The sequence below is a fragment of the Dendropsophus ebraccatus genome, chromosome 10, assembly GCF_027789765.1.
Source record: "Dendropsophus ebraccatus isolate aDenEbr1 chromosome 10, aDenEbr1.pat, whole genome shotgun sequence".
Classification (NCBI taxonomy): Eukaryota; Metazoa; Chordata; class Amphibia; order Anura; family Hylidae; genus Dendropsophus; species Dendropsophus ebraccatus.
Window position 1 is genome coordinate 84,701,898 of NC_091463.1, and position 17,681 is coordinate 84,719,578.

General features: G+C 41.7%; 1 protein-coding gene across 2 annotated transcripts in view; it reads left to right on the top strand.

Annotated features, from left to right (window-relative positions):
- The window catches only part of LRFN1 (leucine rich repeat and fibronectin type III domain containing 1), a 139,920-nt gene that overhangs the window by 82,814 nt on the left and 39,425 nt on the right, over nucleotides 1-17,681 (top strand). For both annotated transcript variants that reach the window (XM_069942622.1, XM_069942623.1), the window contains exon 2: nucleotides 2,703-2,791. The gene's annotated coding sequence lies outside the window, so the exon portion shown is untranslated. The remainder of the gene's footprint in view (nucleotides 1-2,702; nucleotides 2,792-17,681) is intronic.

Sequence of the window (17,681 nt, forward strand, 5' to 3'; positions counted from 1 at the left end):
TGGGGTCTGATTCAGAGAATGAGAGATATTCTTTATTAATGTGTCTCTTCTGGCTCATAGAATTGTGGCTCTATAATGTCCATATGGCCTGAGAGAACATGTAGACACGGGTTGTCGAGATTACACAAACACTTTAAAATTTTAGATTTTTAAGGTGCAGATTTGAAGAGGTTGCATAAAAATTTGCAACTTTTTGCATGGACCATGCTTAGGGGTATAGAGGCATGGAATGGTACAAAGGTGATGGTGGTGAGTGTGTGTGTGTGTGTGTGTGTGTGTGTGTGTGTGTTTATGTGTGTGTGTGTGGTGGGCAATGTCAGTAAAGCTAAATCTTTGGCATGGCAAGTACTGCCATGATAGAAATTGTAGTTTTGCAACAGCTGGAGGCCTTCACACCCCTGATATATAGCATGTAAATGAAGGAGGGAAAAGAGCTCTCGCTGGAGCTTCCTGGCTTCCTCGCACAGCTGATCGGCACGTGTGCCAAGAGTTGGACTCTGACTAATGTGATATTAATGGCCTATCCTGAGAATAAACCATCAATTCTTCATAACAGGATAACTCCTTTAGGCTGCAAACCCACTTGCCGGATCTGCAGCGAGTCTCCTCGCTGCGTTTTTGCAGCAAGACTCGCTGCAGATCCGGGCCCTATACTTTCAATAGCAGAGAAACTCGCAGCAGGGATGTACATCCCTGCTGCGAGTTTGTCCACACCCGCCCCGTTACCCCCCCCCCCCCGGCCCGGCTGTGAGTTTCTCTGCTATTGAAAGTATAGGGCCAGGATCTGCAACGAGTCTCGCAGCAAAAACGCAGCGAGGGGACTCGCTGCAGATCCGGCAAGTGGGTTTGTACCCTAAAGAAAAGTTGAAGACCAAAATGTTAGTCGTGTGATCTCCTAGAAAAGATGATTTCTGGCTGAAGAAGATAAAATCTGATCTTTTTCAACCACAATTGATTTTCCCAGATCCCCCTGGATAAAGGTGGATAAGACACTGAATGCTGACCAAGCTGAATATTGCATGAGGTTCATTTTTATAACAGATGATGCAGATGGTGCACAAAGGCAGCAGCACGTTTACATCTAAAGATATTCAGTTACTTACACCATGTAAGATGGTGTCGGTTTTTCGATCATTTTAATAACTATTATAATTTTTTGGAAACAGTTTTGCACAGTTTCAGACATTGCTGACGGACAGCTGCCATGGTACATATTCTCTCAGGTATTGGCCTACTGTGGGTGCTTCAAGTGGCTTGCCTCCATGGTGCTGTGGCCAAGGGCCATTATAGTCAGAGAGAGGCCATTGCTAGGGTAGGTCCAACTATCTGGGGTTCACCTTAACATGATGAGTTGGTACATTCTATTTGATCAAAGGGTTTGCTAAGAAAGCTTAGAAAAAAAAAATCTATATGGCACTTGCAGTTTGCTGCAGCAATTTTTTTTATTTTTGGCTGTGGCCAAGGGAGCCAATAGTCTACCAGGTACATCAAGAGCTTTATGATGTCTAATGGGCATGCCTGGGCATCTGGCACACCTTTTAGATGCTATTTAGGAGTAGTCAACCCCGGAAGCTACTATGTTATCCACCCTCTGAGTAGGTTAAGGGGTGCAACTGAGAGTCCTCCTAGTCATTTGCCTAGCCAACTAACATCATACCCTGGTTAAAGACAGCTACCACCCAACAGACTCGAGTCCCAGACAAAAATTTACACCTTTAGAACCAGACAGCAGAGGATGCAGAAGATTCCAGGAATTACCATGTTCAGGCACAAATACATTGATAAAACTTTAACACCTTAAAAAAAAACAATAACATAAAGTGTATTACATACATAAAGGGGCAGATATGTCCAAAAGTAGACACATAGAGATAGTAAGGACCCTGATTGTAACTTCGTTCCCATCACTTACATTATGGGGTAGAATTACTTAATTTTTTTTTTTGTTTGTTTGTTTAAGATGAGCAAAGCAGACGGAAATTTGTTTCACGAGCTTCTCGAATCAGAGGGGCTGCAGCTGATTGGATCGGGGCTAGGGATTGTGGTTAATCTCTTTCTCCCACTCAGTGATGCTCCAGACAGCATGTGAGGCCGCCATTTTTTATTATTATTTCCTTAACAAATTGGCTGGAATTTGCTTTGTAGAATGAGTATGCAGAGGAGCAGGGACACCTGTCAAAGACAAATGTCCCTGCTCTTTGCAAAGGTTTGTAAAGAGCTGGTGCAGGCTGGTAAATAGATTGAGTGTTGTTTTGCTACGTGTTTAAATTGATGGAAATAAGGAAAGTGTTTTCTGGTTTACTGGGGTTTACTGGTTGCGGTCATTTCACTCAGCAATTAAGTTGAATATAGAAACTTTGGTAGTAGGACGGGATACACGGTGCCCGTAGATCACTTCATAATCTTTATTTAAATCTATTTCTTTAAACTTGGAAGCAGTATTGATCTTCTGTGCCGGAATGCTTCGCCGTTCGTCTTGGGCTTGTAGGATTTAAGACTCAATCATGGAAACTGTCAGGTGTATACAGTAAAATGTTGCTTTTATTACCAACTTTGTTAGCACAATATAAAGTCATCTTTTATAACAATGAAATGCAGATCTTAAAGGTTTATTAGATATATTTGTTCTCATTGTTCGATGACCGGAGTGATTTACACGCGGGCGTCTTTATGACTCTCATAAATGTCTGTTTGATTTTCAGATCCAACTAAACTCCCTTGTTGCAATGTATACAGAATGGCGACTCCGGCTTGTTAACTCCAAGATGTAACACCCCTGCACTGGTAAGAGGTAGGTGGATTCTTTTAATTTCATATTGGAATTCATTATAATAATAATAGACGTAGCAGAGCTGAATGTGTTATAACACAGAGATAGCTCCCTTTGACTATGCCTACTTCTAGTTCATAGACTCTGTAGTATATACAGCATTATTCTTCCCTTTAGGATGACATAAGTCCAGTGGGTCTTATTCTAAGTCAATGGAGTCCATTAGATGATCCTTGTAACAAATAGAGTATGTCCAAAAGGGGTAAACCTTAAAAAATTATATAGGGAACCTGTCATAACTTGCCTGTGGTCCCCACCAATTTTGCCTGCCCCACCAGCCTTTATTGGATTTCTCCCTATACCCGAACAGGAGAAGAGCAATGACGGATGGGATGGGAGAAGCTGTTGGGGACCACACCGATGACTTGGGGTTTAGAAAGCATGAACGTGAAGACAGGATCCCTTTAAAAGTAAAAAAAAAAAATAGAACGTAACTGGTGAAATAAGGTTGTTGTTGTTGGTGGTGGGGCCTTTGTTGCCCAATTAAGGATCAATGCTCCCCAGACCATACAGCGTCTAACACTATGATAAGATGCCAAAATAATAAACAACTACAAAAATTTAGCTCTACTACTGTTTTCATACCTTACTTAATAAAAGATTTCTTGGGGCTTGGTCCAGTGAAAAATGCTTTTTATCTTTGCCACCTGTGCCACCTGGGTGGGGCTTCATGACTGCTGCTGCCACTTGGCCCAGCTCACATTAGTGCTGTAGGCCCCACCCCTCTGTGACATCATCTGCACCTAGGCTCCACCATCTCTGCCGACATAGAGGGGGTGGGTCCTAGATACCATTGACATAACAGATGGGGTGGGACCTATGGGGGCACAATCCATCAACGATAAAAAGCATTTTTCACAGGACCAAGCACCAAGAAATTTATAATAACGTAAGGTATGAAAACTGCAGAATTTAGGCTTTACAGCCATGTAGAGAGGTCCCCATCCAGAAAGGGGGTGACAGTGTCACTTTAAGCCCATTAACAATTTTGCATACCCCAAATGGCATGGACCTAGAAATATTTATATCACAACATATAATTGCAAAAGTCATGGTATGGTCATGGTAGAGAATAAGCTGGCGGATCCAATCATTCTTCCTGCTAGTATTGAAGAGTGAACCTTGAATTTGTACAGGAGCTGGGACTACTGGCAAGCACAGGTGTACATATTGGGATGCCATGCCCGTTGAATGTAGTAAGTGTAAGCGGCAATGCATTACCATCCGGCGGAAAGGAGTTACTATATATTGGATTTGCCTAAATTAATTCAAAAATAATAGTAATAATCAGATTTTGAACATTTCCTTTTTTTTTTGGGGGGGGGGGGGAGGGGGGTTGGGGGGAGTATATGAGTTTGGAGTTTACTCTTCTCTACCTGCTAGTAGTCAAGGGCATTTTCCTGTATTCAGTGCTAAGTGGTTAAAACCTATTTCCATTTGGAGCCCTACTAGGGCATCTGTAGCTGATAGAATTGGGTCACCAGATTGCGACTCTCCTTTGTTCATCAACGATAAGAGCTGCAGCACCGCAGCTTTCAGCTCTGGAGGCTCTCACTGGGTGCTGTGTAATAAATGCCTCTGGTGAATTCACAGTTTGTCCACCCCCTTAATAAGATACCTTGTGCACGTTCCCGGCACATAGCGGCCTCCTCTGTAGCAGTACAGGGACTTTACTAGGAATGACAATGATTTTAGGCTTCAAAAAATATTTAAAAAAAAAAAGTAAAAAAAAAAAAAAAAAAATGAAATGAGGCTTTAGATATATTCACGTCCCTGGATGTAGCCATGACAACCTGGATAAAACCTCTAGTGCAGGTTACATGCAGAGAGCTGAAAAATCAAGGAGAATAAGATTTATATTAAAAAGTAATATTTTATTTAATAATTAGGGATCATAGTGTATGACGGGTCCTCCGTAGGCCGCCATAGGTGACCCCCGATATAGAACCCAATATTGGTGTCAGGTTGTAGCTCACTATCACATACTGGACACAACTGTGTGCATGAAGTCTCGCAAAAAGTTGGGAACCTCTTGAAAAAGTGTGTGTCAAGAGGACAGCCCAGTCCCAGTGTCTATATCCTCATTGGGGTATGTTATAGGGGGGTTCCCTACTTAGTACCCACCTCTATCAAATCAGTCAGGATGAATGTATAGCTCTACTTTTTAAATGGCTGACTGAGCATCCTCCTTATGGATGATCATGATTTCAAGGACTAGTGGTTTATGCACTTTATGAGCACTATAATCATATAGAAATTAGGTAAACCCTTTGCTTAGAGCCAAACAAGCAAGAAACAGAGTTAAAACATGAAAACACAGTACAATCCGTATAAAAAAAATAGGACATACCTACTCAGCCAGTTGGTTGGGTGTCATTTGGTCGAAGCCTTGTGTTGTATCAAGGCATTGACTGAATGACACCCAACCAACAGGCCCCACAGGGATCCAAGTAGGACAATGTTTCTGTTCCTAGATGATTAATTTTGTTCTTCCCACGTCTTGGAAGTATACTCTACCTTCCAAGATGAGAGGAAGTGGGTATACACTTGCCCTCTTTCATCTTAGAAGATCTACTTCCGAGATACAGTAAGAGCCCGATAAAGCACCAAGGGGCAAAAGGCTTGAGCTGTTTTCTGCACTCCGAACAACCCCTTTACACAATAGGTAATCCTCTGATGACATATTGCCTTTAATAGGGTACTCCATTGAGGAGAATATGGAGTGTAAAATATCATGGAGGGCAGGGGGTGGTGGGAATATAAAAACCAAGGGATACTTACCCATCCCTATACACCCGCAGTGCAACTGTTCACTGTCAACCTACGATTTCCAGTTTTTCCTGCCTTCCTCTGTTATCAATACCTAGTAGGAACTACCTGCTTAGCCAGTCAGTGCAAAGGTGTCCCACCTCAGTCACTGACTGGCTGAGTAGGCATTCCTGAGCCAGGTCATGATGCTGCAGGACCACAACATTGAGAAGATCAGAAGGGGACCATGAGTGATGGCGCTGATGAGGCACATGGATGGGTAAGTATTCTTTTATTGTTATGTTCTCACATCTCCTGCCCTTTGTGAGATTTGGCATTTGCCAATAGATCAGTTTCAACCCCAGTCCCTCCATTTGTTGTAAAACTACAATTCCCATGATACCTGGATAGCCAAAGGTTTTGCAACAGCTGGGGGACTGCAAGCTGTGCACCCCTGCTTTAATGGAATATCCGTATGCTGCAGACCTGTTACAGATTTGCTGCAGATTGTCTTAATTAACCTAATTTGAGAAGCCAAACTTTTCAATAAATCCACAGCATGTGAACATACCCTCAAAGAGATTTGGCTGCTGTATGCAGTGTAGGAGCCACCTGGCAGCATAGGTACCTAGGCAGTAAATGTTGAGTTATAGGGTCTTCAAAGTCAGCAAAACTAAAGAGTGCCGACTGAAACCAAGGATGGATCAGTGTTTCTTGACTAAAGGAGAAAATGTTAAAGCCTTTAAGGAATTGTACATTGGACATGTTGCACAAACATTTTTAGATATTTTGTTTGCGGAAATTGAAGTATTCACTGATGAGACAATGCTGTTAGATAGTCCGGTAAGTTCTTTTGCCTTTAGAAGCAATTCTTGGATAATAAATTTGGTATAAAACCCCCTGAACACCAGAGCAGTTTTATCAGGGTCATAAACAAGGCTACCAGTCTTTAGCAGGACCCTTAGGATGGCATTTATTAAGTCCAGCGTTTTTTACGCCGGACTTATAAATGCTCCCGCAGCTCCGGCGCTACGGAGATTTATGTAGAGGCGGACTGCCTCTACATAAATCCCGTGCGCGTCGGTGCGCACCGCCGAAAACCTACGCCAGCTGAGGACTGGAGTAGGTTTTCGGCGTACATTTGGGCGGAACGGATGGTAAATCGCGCGGACTCTGAGTCCGCGCCCTCCGTTCCGCCCACTACACGCCCCCTTTCCGCCCCCCTGGCGTACTCGGCGGAAAGTGCCGATTTGCGAATATTTTATTCGCAAATCGGCCATTTGCGAATAAAAAAATACGCAAATCGGCACTTTCCGCCGAAAATCATCCGTTCGCCGGATGATACATGTGGCCCTTAGGGTACATTCACACATACTTCATTTGCTGCTGACTTAATAATGCAGTTCAGCTTTTTGCTTAGGATACATTCATATATACTTAATCCTCAGGGAATTTAAATATTGAGAATAAATAGCTAAAATCCACATAAAAAATGGCAGCATGAAATGCACAGTGGATTGGATATATGTGAATGTATCCTTAAAGGGTTTATCCAGTGCTACAAAAACATGGCCACTTTCTTTCAGAGACAACACGACTTTTGTCTCCAGTTCAGGTGCAGTTTGCAATTAAGCTCCATTCACTTCAATGGAATTGAGCAGCAAAACCACACCTAAGCTGAAGACAAGAGTGGGGCTGTCTCTGGAAGAAAGGGGCCATGTTTTTGTAGCGCTGGATAACCCCTTTAAAGAGACCTGTCATCACTTTGGGGGACATTTATACATAAGTCCGGAGTTTTTTTGCGCCGGGCGTAAAAATGTTCCCGCAGCTCCGACAGTACGGAGATTTTTGTAGAGGCACACTGCCTTTACATAAATCCCGTGCGCACCAGTGTGTGCGCCAGGAAACCTACGCCAGCTCAGAGCTGGCGTAGGTTTCCTTATCATTTTTTGTTGTGAAGAATGATAAATGAAGCGGACCCTGAGTCTGTGCTCCCCATTCTACCCCCTCCCCACTGGCGAAGGTGGCATAAAATGGCCAGATGCAAATATTTTATTCGCAAAAGGGCCATTTGCAAAAACAGCACCACCAAAGTTCACTCATCAATATTTACCATTTCACGCTCCCCCGGTGTCCTCCTTCTCTGTTCTCTGGTCTCTCCCGCAGCCACCAAAAGCCTGCTCAACCAATTACTGACTGAGACGGTACAGTGCCAAGGCCAATGTCTGAGCGGGCTGTCATTCCTGTCTTGGTAGTGCCAATCACTGGCAGCGGCAAAGTCCTGTCTTAGGCAGTCAGTGATTGACCGAGCGGGAGAGAGATTGGGCAGCACCACGGCCAGTGATTGGCTCAGCAGGCTGTCACTCTGAGGGCAAGAATAACAGCCTGCTCAGACAGTCACTGGTTGTGGCACTGTCCAGTATTGGTCAGTAAATGGTCAAGTGGGCTGGAGGAGGTTATGATCAGCAGGGGACACGGGAGACCTGGAGGAGGACACCAGGGCCACCATTTTAACAAACTCGTTCCGAACACTGCATATTCTGAAGTTCGGAATGAATATCTGTTTATAAGATTTGCCACAGTAATGCTAGACAAAGGGTTTTTATTTACCAAGGGTTTGTTTAAGGTATCTGACATTCTTCTCTGAAGGCATTTTAGGATAGAAGAATGGAAGGCATTATAGTTAGAAATAGGAGTGTTTCCAATAAATGGTTCCACAGACTATAACATAACGTCCTTGTGGGTCCCAGTCCCCATTACAAACCATAAGCAAATTTGAAAAAGCAAAAATACCAGAAATGAACCTCTTGTAGAAAGACTATACCTGCTATAATACGGGTACGTTACCTTAAAGCCAAACTCTTTTCAATGTCTGAGTGAAGCCTCTTGACATTTAGTGATATTATCCACAATATAATAGGGCAGAAAATAACTCACATAGCGTTGGATAAATGTGAACTCACTGCCCTCCAGAGAGGTCTCAAAAGAAAGGACGCCACCAGGTTGCTCCAGGTGATCCCACTGGTCTTGGTGAGGAGAGAGAGGAAATAGAGCTAAAAGGAAAAGAGAATTACGATTTTCAACCACAGTTATACTACTAGGAAGTACATGGTAACAAATAAAAGCTGCTGGGGTGCGTAACCTCCTCAACTCGAGAGCTAATCTACCGATTAGTCAAATATGTAAAAGATGAAAAAAGAAAACTATGTGCCATTGTGAGGTTGATACTAGGTAAGGAATGGGAGTGGCGGCGGGGGGGGGGGGGGCACTCATTTAAGTAGCTTTTACACTGATTTAGGAAATAATTTTTATTATTCTCGGTTGCACATTTCCCACAGTAAGTAAATAAAGGGGGCCTATGGAGATCAAGCTGTAGCACAAAAACGGGGCCATCCTAACAGGTGCATTAAAGTAATCTAACCAGTGCATCTGATGTGCATTTGGATATATGGATGGATTCCTTTTGTTTGCTTGGGTGGAATATCAGTCAGTTTCTGACTGCGACAATTCAGGGGCTGAACCCACTCAAGTAATGTAAATTGAGTAATCTGGGGAAATTGCAAGAGGTTAGAAGCTTTTAATGAACTTAAGGATGCTAGTACTTCCATCCTTCCAAGCGATCAACCTGAACGGAAACCTTCTTGGAAACCTCATCAATATGGAAACTTGTTGTCCCTTAGAAGCTGGCCAGGAAAGATCTGTATACACAAACACACTGTATGTACTCCGTCATGTTTTGTGAAACTAAATGACAAGGTTTTTTTTAAATGTTTTATTCATTTTGAAAGAAAATGTAACAGTTACACATGTATAACCATTTTATCGGATTGTCAGTAGCATTGCTACTAGATCAATCCTTCAAGAAAAAGAAGTGCTTTTACAGTATACAATGTCAGAGCTGGCAGGTACAATGGGGTATCTGTCTTTAGTCAAGTATTTCAATGCATTTCTGTTAGACCCACAGTTGCACAACACATAGAAAGAGAACACACACCATACCTTCCCAATGAGCTAACACAAGTATATCAGTGGATTTCCATGACATAATTATTTACCAGCCCAATCCCATGAGCTAACACAAGTATATCAGTGGATTTCCATGACATAATTATTTACCAGCCCACCCAATGAGCTAACACAAGTATATCAGTGGATTCCCATGACATAATTATTTACCAGCCCACCCAATGAGCTAATGGTGCGTTTACACAGGCAGATTTATCTGACAGTTTTTGGAAGCCAAAACCAGGAATGGATTTGAAAAGAGGAGAAATCTCAGTCTTTCCTTTATGACCCGTTCCCTGTTTATGGTCTGTGTAAATGCACCATAACACAAGTATATCAGTGGATCCTTATGACATAATTATTTACCAGCCCAATCCCATGAGCTAACACAAGTGTATCAGTGGATTTCTGTGAAATTATTATTTTCTAGGTGCAAAAAAGTAGACTAAGAAAAAACAACCTCTTTTACATTTCCTGCATAATTTTGTCTCCCAAAAGACAGGTATGAGAATGAGGAAACTTAAAATGTGAATGAATAAACAATATAACTTCAGACCCGATTCTCTAGACTGCAAAAAGAAGGCTCCAGTGGAGATAACACATCGAAACAAGTATCTGACTCAGCAAACCCAATTCTCTGCAGCCTAACAGCAGTATAATAAAACTTGTGAAGGAATCTATATTATATAAGGACATCTCTGGAGCTTTCCATTGTGGAAATTTGTGACTATCTCTTTAATTTCTTAGTCTGCAATGCTGCAGATATCCCTAGCGTTCATAGAGGCATCTTGAGGTCTTGGCGAGCTCTATGTGCTGTGATTTGATGAGTATCAGGAGCTCCTGGGATTTAGGTGAAGATAGATTTTAATATCTTTTTCAATTTTTACTTCTTAAGAAGACCTTGTGTTCTGTACGCACCCTAAGTTCTTCAATTTATTTATGTAGTTAAAAAGGTTGGGGAAAAAACATGAGTCCATCCATTTCAACCTATAACCCCACTGTGATGATTTCTCACAATTTGGCAGGCTGTAAGCAAATCACTCCTCTAGCTTGATCATAATAGGTCAGGGTCTTGGTGCTAAGACCCTAAATACTTATTGCGATAACAAGTGGTATGAAGTACTTAGCTAAGTACCTCCCTCCCCATGCATTTCCCCAGGAAATGGATTATATAAAAACTCTTAAGATCTATCCTCTGCAAAGGGAGAAAGACAAGGAGATAAGAACCTACAGTAGACACTTCCCCTACTTTGTTTTAAAAATTAGCAGGGATCTTAGCACCCAGACCAGGACTTTACCATGCTGTCCACTGATCACTCAATATCATTTTTAGTACTTAAGGTGACCATCTTGGAGAGAGTCCAGGCATAGTGATAAATAGGTTGCAATGAATGGGGGACACTGGAGGGTCCCAAAGTCATAGGGGGTTTTACAGAAGTAATCGATCCTATAAGAACCAGTAGAATTAGCCATTGGCTACCTGATCCACCTACTTTGGTAGGTGGAGTTTGGGCTTTGTGTATTTTTCTTCGGAATACTTCCAAGAGTTAAATTTTTTTAATGGACAACGGAAATTGCTCCTTATCAGTATACTATTATCCTAGTTCCTTAGAATTCTATTGTGATCTAAATTTGGACCAATCAAACAAAAAGGCGTTGAGATGTTATATCTTATCATGGGACTATATTACGATTCTATGCAACCAATAGTATAAGAATATTAAAATTTTAGACATAAATCAAAAATTTATAGGAGACATGGATAAAAGCAAATACTTCTTCATAAAACGGTACATGCCCGGTTGGCATCACTTCATGATTTCCGCAAGGTAAACTGTATTGACAACATTTCTAGATGTAAAAGCTTTTCACGCTGGAAATAGTTGTGCTGTTTTAGCAAATTTTTGTGAGAAAAGATGGAAAACATTAATAATTCTTGGTTATTTGCTATTTCAGCTGAGCTACCAAAAAGGTCAATGTGAGATAGTGTTAAATGGCAGATTGAGGTCCCATAGAAGATATAACAGCGAGAGACGTTTTCTCGGCTTCCTTCTTGTCAGAAATTTATGGATTTAATAAGCCTTAAAATATCTCAATGAGTAACATAATTGCCTCATAGCAGAATAACACAAAGAACATGATCGATACAAATCCTATATTTATAGATATGTGCTGATACAATTCCAAGTATTTTCCTTGGTGAAAGGGATAGAGAACAGGGGGGAGAAGGCGACGCTGTTGTGGACAATGGCTGAAAGCTGAAAAGTAGATGCAGTAAATCTAGAGTACAGAGATATAATGACTGTATAAGCTACATGGGTAATGGCATTATATTAAGGAATGTAACAGGACAAGGTTGTCTAAAGATGCAGGAAAACATGGAAACGGGCTTTACGGGTAATTACTTCGAGAAAAATAGAGTAGAAATAAAAAAATCATTAAAGGGAATCCAAAAAAAATACATATTATATATCCCTTTATAGCCCCAATTGTCCTGATTCTGTAACAACTAGAGTTGTGGATCCGCTGTACCACTGCCAGCAATGGTGCAAGCCACACCAGGGAGCAACACCAGCACCAACCACAAGGTGGGATTGACTTGCTGTGGTAGGTAGGCTGGAATCAGGACAGCAGTCACGGACTGGAACCACAGGTGTCAGGAATCATGGGCTGCTGAAACCACACGATAAGAGAAGCATGGCGCCAACACTAGGTTCAGGTCAGGGTAAGAATTTATAGGGAGGCGTTAGTGCACATAACCAATTGGAGACATACTGTCTTTTTAATCTGTGACAGCTGGTGCCAGATGCGTGCATCAGCTGGGAGAAGGAGAGCAGGACCATGGAGCAAAGAATCGCCCCAGGGGGCCAAAGAGAAAGTGAGGGAAGCCTCGGGCACATGAGCATCGGTGTTCACATAGCAAGGGGAACAGGGAGAGCGGGTGCGACTGGAGACCAGAGTACAGGGCGCCACCACAGCCCTAACAGATTCCAATAGTGTTCTTGCTTCTCCTCCCAGTTCCTGAGATATTACAGGGTTTATTATATGGTTTTAACTTTTAATTTAATAGTCAGGTAGGCAGGAAATTTATTGCGAAATGGGTAGTAAATACTAGGCTCAGGGGGTGTGATTAGAAGCTTCATAGTCTCACCCTCTGGACATGATTTAGGCCCTTTTAACTTTTTTATCACATCCACTTAGCAAGAAAGTTCGGACCTATCTGACCAATATTCCTCTGATACCCTGATATTACGTCAGTTGGGGGAGCATAGCAAGAAAGTAAGAACACCATTGAATTTAAGGCACCAGAGTCTACACAGCGATAAAATCTCAGATTTATTTGGATTGGACACCTGTTCTTTTTAAGTAACTCAAGAGTTAGTGGAGACTCCAAAAGCTCAACTAGTTTGGAACTTAGTAAATTTGCACTGTGGTCTGACAGGTCTTTCCCCTCCCTCCTTCTTATGGAGATATGCACTTTCCTATTCCGATCCACCAGTGTGGTGCTGAGGATGTCAAGAAGGACAGTGGAAATGATGCATAAGCTCAGAATAGACGTGGACAATACGTTTACGTTTACCAAAAGTTTAGTTATTTTGGGGTCTTTGTTGTGTATTTTGTAGTTGTACTTCCTGGTTGAGCTGTTGCTCAGTACTACAATTCCCAGAATGCTTTGCCCTCTCACTCTGCCACCCCCCCTCTTAAAGGACCCCCGCCAGTTCCCCGCTCAAATCTATTAAAGGACATCTACTTGGCAATGCTCATCACAAGGCAGAAACTGTAATCACTTCCTGCTAGATCTCAGAGACAAGAACCATCCACACCTCCTGTGACATCGGAGGATGATGCATTATCTATAGAGAGTGGTAGGAGCTGGGCAGCTGGAGACAATACACATTTTGTAGTTCTCCTATTTTTTATTTCCTGTCAGGGGGGAATCCTGCAAAACCATGCTGAAGCAAATACTATTAGTGATTACACTATATTAGTAAGTTATATAGCTTGAGGTGGTAATTTTATCTAAATACAATTCTCGAATATCAGAATATCCCTTTATATCTGAAGGATTGAGCTGGCATGGAAATTAAGGACTAGGATCAGGTGTATTACCAGGATCGGGAAAATACAATACATGGAAATACTGTAATGCTGGCCATAGACGGCAGAGCATTGTCTGCCAAATCTGCCAGTTTTGGCTGGACCAGCCAACCATCTTATCTGTTTTTATGCAGATGTATTGGGGAGAAAAGGATGGGACAGTTGGATTTTGGCAGAACCATTTTTTTTTGTTCTCAGAGTAGGTAAGCCATTGCTAAAGGAGTCTGTCAGCAGCTTATCCCCCTCATTCAATGATAAGCACTTTGGCAAGCCAAGCCGACACAAGGGGGAGAAGAACTAATAGTTGTCGGCAGAATAAGCATTTCCATTTATATGTGTAACTCTACTTCTGTAGTATTGATAAAGAGATTATTCTGATCTCTGGCGCTCCATTTCCTCCCTCTGACTATCTCTGGTGATAACTTCTGAGATGAGAGGGAGGCAGGTGAAATCATCCCCTCACACAATGTCCAATAGCTGCCCGATGTCGCTGCGATATCAGTAACATTGGGCAGCTATTGATTACTGCCTGAATCATGATCCTGACTTCTTCTCGTCTTGGAAGTTATCACCAGAGACGGAAGGATCCAAAGGATGGAAGTGGAGCGCAGGAGAGCAGAAGAGATAGCACCTTTTCTGCTCTCTAGATACCACCTTTAAGATGACAAATAGTTTTTCCTCCCACCTCTTAATCAGCTCGATCACACAGAATCCCTTTTAAGCTTTGAACATGGTGTAGGTTTTACTCCTTTACTTAGGGGTTATCGGAAGTATTTTTTTTTTCCAATAGTATAACATGAGTGTGTAGCACTACACTATGGTTTAACTATTGGGTCCTTTATTATCACAGGGAAAAAATCTTTATGCTAGGTAAATGGCTGATAAATTTCCAAAGATTCCTAAGGGCAGGATTCTCCTCAGGTTTTTAAAAAATGAAGTTTTTAACCCCTCTGCTATTATCTGTACATTCCCCAATGAAGGTAGTTACATGTGTATGGCCACCTTTAAGTGTACCACTAAAGTTTTTGTCCCACACAATCTTCAGTCTGAAGAGACGTATTCTGCTCTGGGCGGTACAGTTGCCAAGGAGGTATACTTTAGGTAGTTAGGAAGCATAAGGACTAGATATGAGTTAGCATGCACCTTCGAGTATAGTATTCCCTCAAGTATCGGGCTACACAAATATACTAGATACTCAAGCAAGTACTGCCTGCAGCTTGGATGCTCGGTAAAAATAAGCATGTTGAAAGGCTGCTGAGAAGTCTTTGAACCTTAGGGTATGTAACCAGGTGCCCCCTGCTCAGCAGATCAAAGAGTACCTGATAAATCTGAGAGTGACAGTCTGTCCCCCAGGGGGTTAACCTAACCCCCTGGGGGACAGACTGAGCTCTGTTGGGGGGGATTATACTTACCATTGCAAGGATTGCGTCTATTGCATTATAGATAACAGCTTCTTAACAGTATATGAACTTAAAACAGCATATTTTCATTTAAATTTAGCTTTTATGAACAAAAAATAGCAAAATTAGAATAAAAATATGCCGTGTTAAGTAAATATATAGTAAAGAAACTAGCCACTATAATGCAATGGACAGGAAGAGGATTGCTTTTATTGCATTATAGCCACCAGTTTCTTTACAGTATATTAACTTATTACAACATATGCACAAGCCTGAAGGACAGAAATGGCTGCACATCGCACCCATGGTTGATAAGAAAGCTTGTTCAGCTACATTAAAAATAAACATCAGAAGTTGGTATATAATTTGATCAAACCATATTGCCTCATGTACTGTACCACGTGCAGGTCTTCTGATACACATAAGTTCCTACACTAAACAACACTGTGCCGGTCAGCGAACGCCAACCCTGCAAAGCAAGTGCAAGCAGGGAAGAGGGGCCACAGAATGGCCCTGCAACCCCACTGTCATAGGACCAAACCCCAAGGGCCCCCCCAAATTCCTGCAGGCGATGCCGGCGGAGAAGGCGGTTGCAAAACAATACAAGTGTGAACAAGGTGTCACTACTCACCATTGCACCAGCAGGTAGAATGGGAGAAAGAGGAGGTACTTACCATATGTACACAGATGCTTCCTGATTATTTGGATCACATGGGTCTTACAAGGGAGGAGTGCTAGCCACAAAGAAATAAGGGACAGAAAAACATAAAATATGCACAAGCCTGGGTAACAGGAATGGCCATGGGTGCGAAGTGCAGCCATTTCTGTCCTCCAGGCTTTTGTGTTATTACAGCATAGTTTCATGTTAATTTTGCTACAGAAAATATACTGTTTTAATTAATATACTAATAAGTAGGAGTCTCTTTTTTATTTCAATTGGGCTCATTACTCAAATTGAAAAATACTGTGCTTGAGTAACAAGCATTCCAGTATATTGGTGCTTGCTTACCTCGAATAAGGACTTGAAACATTCAAATTGGTCATCTGTGGAGACACCATTAGTGATGAGCGAATACTGTTCGATCGAATAGATATTCGATTGAATAGTGAGATATTCGATTATTCAATATTTGTACGAATATCCCGCGAATATTCGATAAATATTCGATAAGCGTTCAAATCCCCCAGCTTCCGGTTTCACCCTCCAAATGGTCAAATAGATGTTTTTCACTAATCGAATACTTGTCCCCATAGACTTGGGATCGAATATTCGATCGAATATTTGAATATTCGTGGGATATTTGTACGAATATCGAATATTCGAATATCTCACTATTCGCTCATCACTAGACACCATGGGTCCATGTTGGTTAAAAAACAAATCGGACACCCTGAAAACCCTGTAAAGGAACCATGAAATAAACCAATGCTATAAAATATTGTCTCGAGATATTGCAGATCACAGGATGAAAGACTTAGCTGATGTCTAGTCATCTTTGGTAGGATGGGAAGAAGACGTTGTAAAGTGCCTTTTAGGAGTTGAAAGCATCTTGGGACTCAAGATACTATGCAGTAAACAAATGGTGTGTATGTTTTCATGACATGGCCATCAATGGAAAATGAAAAATGTTTCCATAAAAATAAGGAAAGATAGAATTTGAAAAATGGAAGCTTTTCTACTGAGACAGTTTATTGGTATTCAGTGTGCAGACATAGGAAAGACTGGAATGTAGTCAACAATGCTAACTTGAGATGTGGTATATTATGCAATACAGAAAATAATGCTGCCTGTTGTCAATGGAACAGATAGAATATGTATGAGAAGGGAGGAATAGAGACAGCTATGTCTGGTATGCTTACATCACAGAGTGTCGGGTGTGGGAGTACAGAACATGAAGATTGAATAATGCATATCTATTGACATGGGGAAGATGGAATGTCATCTTCATAATGGAGTATCTAATCTTCTTTCATCTCATATTCAGGGTTCCTTTCACTTGGCTCCAAGAACCGTCTAGCTTTTTTAGTGTTTGAGGCAAAAAGTGAAATGGTATCCCTGGCAAGACATAGGGATGGACTGCCCTGTTCTCATTGGTGGTGGCATGCTTGGCAGTGGTCCCAGTCATTGAAACTATCACATAATCTAATTGTCGATGCCAAGGTTTACAGGAACGTCTCACCCTTTATTTTTGCACCATAAATGACTAATAATATGGGGATAATTGGATGGGATTGGAGGTATCTATGATGCCAGCTGGCAGTGTAGAAGTGCAAATGATAGATGCCCCCGAGCTGGTGTTTGTGGTGGCATAGCGCCATTCGAGTACGGTACAAAACAAGGAGATGTTAAAGAGTTGAAAAAGCCAACGTGTAAGAATTATGTGTGTTTCTTTAGTGCGTGAACCCATATGCTTGATGCAATTACTATGCCGTAAAATTGTGTATTTTCCTAAAGAGATGAGGGTTCTGTAAGAGTTTAAAGGGCTTGTCCTGTGATAATGCCCGTTAAGTGATACTTAAGATACGCTATTATGAACATATCCTACTGGCATATAGATATATGTTGGGGCATTAAAGTTATATGTGCCGTAAAGTAGTTG